Below are 3,676 nucleotides of genomic sequence, written 5' to 3' on the forward strand. Positions count from 1 at the left end.
AAAAAATGGGGGGAAAAAAATTAGGTTTAGGGTTAGCTTTACGGATTAAGCATTTACCACGGTTTAGGGTTTATTTTTATCGAGAGAAACAGGTTTAGGGCTTCGTATATATAACCAAAATATTTGCTTCATAAAAAAAAAGGCGAGGATAAGAATAAAATTTGTGCGATGCATTTTTTTAGATGGAATTTGTTATGTTAAATTGCAATCGTAAAAGTGTAGAAAATATTTGTTTCAAAAAAAAAAAAAAAGGAGGATACGAATGAAATTTGTTAGGTTAATTTTTTTTTTTGAAAGGGAAATTTGTTAGGTTAATTAATAAATAAGGATTCGGATGGCCAAAACTATAGGAAAACAAATTTCGGATTTAAGTGAATTGATAACAAATTTCGGATATGACCAAAATTATAATTAGAGATAAATATGAAATAGTTGTTTCGGAAAATAGAAGAGATAAATACGAAATAGTTGTTTCAGAAAATAGAAGAGATAAATATAATATGATCAATGACTAAAATTGAATGGCGCCTAAATGCGCAAGATCCAATGGTTTAGAAAAGTGGATGAAAAAATGGGGGGAAAAAATTAGGTTTAGGGTTAGCTTTACGGGTTAAGCTTTAGTAAATAAGATTTATGTTATTTAAAAAAAAAACAATTGAAATTTATGTTGGTTGTGAACTATCGTATATCTTAACCACAACAACAACAAAAAAAGAACTTGTACAAAAATAAAAATCGTGTGAGAGACCAGATCTCTCTCCTTTGTTGCCGCTCAAGATCCTTCATGTTTGCGATTTCGTTCTCCCTCACTATGCCGGTCCAGATCTTTCGCGGTTCCAACTCTCTATCTCTCACGCTACCGCCGTTTAACTCTTGCGAAAACTATCTCAACCACCGCTTCTCAACGTGAGAATGGGTGAGTGCTTCAAATTCTCTACTCACACCGCCGCTTCAGATTGTGTTGTTCGAACTTTCCTTCAATTAGGATTTTGAATTGTCGTTTTACTTTCTCTATCACCCTCTTTGTTTTGATTTTTAAAAAACACTCAGATCTGTAGGGTAGTTGTGTTCTATTTTTTTTATTGATTGACGAACCCTTTTTTTTTTATTGTTAACACATGTGATACTCTGAATGCATTGAATAGCAACTTGTTGGTCAACAAGGTCAAATTCATATGGAGCTTCATGATTTGTATTATGTAAATCAAAGAGAGAGGGTACGTGTGTTATCTCAAGGTATGATTTTTTTTTTTTTTTTGCTAATGACTGAAATAAGATGAACTACTAAGTTAGGAACCAAGGTTTAATTTTCATTTTCTTATGTTTGCCATCAGCTACATCCATTCTTCCTATTTAGCTTGTAGTTTTATTCTCAAATTGCCCTGTTCTTGTTGTGCCTATTATTCGGTTGTATTTTTTTCTAATAATTTAGTGAATATGACAACATTACCCTTTCCCTGACATTGCACTATACTTTGAGACTTTATTTTTCTACTAGAAGCTTAATTGTGTCCCATTTTGAGACTCCTGACTATGGCCTCAAATCACTCAAGTTTAATTGTGTCTTGAGTTACTTTATGGTTGTTATATGAATGACTTACATTCAAGATTATTGTATCATTTGATTTGACAGGCACCAAAGGCAGCTTTGCAAGTGAGTATTTTTCATTATCTAAGTTATTGTCATCTTTTTATTCTTTAACATGATTTTTTTTTCTTTCCATTTAAGATGAATTACAATATCAATTATTTTGAAAAGTACTTGGCCACTATGGTTTAGATTGATCATGTTTTTTCTACATAGTTCTTTGAGTCTCCATCCTTGTGAACACAAGGTTGTATGGCAAAGCTTTGATCATATACCTTGTTCTCATTACTTTTCTTGTTTTTTCAATGTAGTAATGAAATAAAAATGGTAGGTTATTATAGGCCTAGATGCTATTGATGTTTTCCATCGCAAGCTAATTATATGTGTTGAGTTGGACGACACAGATTGGGGCAACCTCGGATTTTGGTCTTCAACATACTAATTATATGTATTTTATGAAATGTGATCGAGGTGGAACCTTCTCTAAGGGTGAACTAAATAGTTTTGAGGTGGGCTGTAACATTTGATCCTTCCCTTATTTGTAAAATCAATTGAGTTGAGCATTTGATATGTCGTGAGTGGTTGTATATGAAATAAGTTATTTCTGGTTTAGGGTGTGTATGTTTAATTTAGCCGCGTTATTTGATTTGGCGTGTAATGGTAGTGTAGATATAATTGATAATTGGGTATATCTAATAATGCATATATCTTGTTTTACACTTTTAGCTAATTCCTTATGAAACTTTGTGTATGGCTAATCTTTAGGTTTCGTCTTGTTAATATACTAACACCGTTGAAAATGAGATATTTGTTAATTTAATTTACACATGGCTAGTCTTTAGGTTTCATTTGGTTATTTAATTTAATTTGTTAATTTTTTTTATGATTTCAGACTCAAGTGTTGGCAAGGTCTCCTGGAATACAACCCCGTTTGCAGCCCAACATTAGTGTAAACCATTGAGCAATGTACCTCTTTTCAGCTTGCTCTTATCTAACATTACATCCATTGTAGTTTTTGTTTTTGTTATTGACCGAGAGTTTGTTGTAATAAAAAGTTGAGTTTTAGGGGGAAAAAAGTAGTTGTGGTTATAGCTTGAGTTTTAAATTGTTGGAATGATTAATAATGTGATAATGTCATGGTTATTTGACACAATCCTTGTACTTATTCGGCTGACTCTAAGGTGATTAATAGAATTTGTGTTGCTTCTATTTCACAATTTGTGATATTTTTTTCGTTGATAGTTCATGTAGACTTCCTAAATTTGGAAATACGGTAGGGAAAGCAATTGCAGCTATATAACTGCAAATTTTTTGTAAACATTTCTTTTTGCACCGCTTTCGAACCGTTGCCTTTATCCTACGGGTACGTTTTTTGAGGCAGCAAATAGTTTCACCTTAAGGCATCACTTAAAAACGTTGCCTCAAAAGTATAGGAAAAACGTCCCCTATTCACTTTAGTTTAGGCGACGCTTATCAAAAGTGTGCCCAAAGACGAAGAAAAGCGTCCCCTTAGATAATAGGCGACGCTCGCATAGAAGTCACTTGAAAAACGTCGCCTATACTCTTAGGCAACGTTTTTCAGGGTTCTGGCAACGATTTTGAACTGTTCTTAGAGAGGATAAATGCTGTAATATGAATCTTAACAAACCTATGTTTGAATAAGTCCGCTAATATTAAAGTGTAAATAATACCCAATATTTTAACTTTTTTAAAAAATAAAAACATCACTATTTTTTTCATTCTCCATTGAACTTCCATGTTCATGCTTGATTTCTAAATTTAACATTTTTTATAAAATAAATGCAAAATTGGCAATTAGCAATTACCATTTAGCTCTATAATTTTTTATTTTCAATTGTCAACAAAGCGTGTTGTTAATATATGTGAGATTGTTTTTAGTACCATTTGATAAAAGAGAATAAAAAATTGTGAGAATATTTACAACTTAAGTCAAAATCCAGTACCTGTAAAAGAAGAAAGTGAAAGATCAGTTTTGATTGAATAATGGTTATAAGAGGAATTAGGAATACCTTTTCGTATATTAGCATCATATCTTTGTATAAATTTATTTCTCTCAACCTGAAAAAA

General features: G+C 31.9%; 1 long non-coding RNA gene across 2 annotated transcripts; it reads left to right on the forward strand.

Annotated features, from left to right (window-relative positions):
* The first annotated feature begins 650 nt into the window (after positions 1-650).
* On the forward strand, positions 651-2,805 carry LOC146939346 (uncharacterized). Of its 2 annotated transcripts, none has more exons than XR_015033438.1 (2): positions 651-2,097; positions 2,481-2,805. It is a non-coding gene; the product is annotated as an uncharacterized LOC146939346 (long non-coding RNA). The 2 variants fall into 2 exon arrangements; XR_015033439.1 differs by having other exon boundaries at positions 651-916.
* The last annotated feature ends 871 nt before the right edge of the window (positions 2,806-3,676 follow it).

This window comes from Medicago sativa, chromosome 3, assembly GCF_051527215.1.
Source record: "Medicago sativa cultivar Bolivia chromosome 3, Bolivia_mono, whole genome shotgun sequence".
NCBI lineage: Eukaryota > Viridiplantae > Streptophyta > Magnoliopsida > Fabales > Fabaceae > Medicago > Medicago sativa.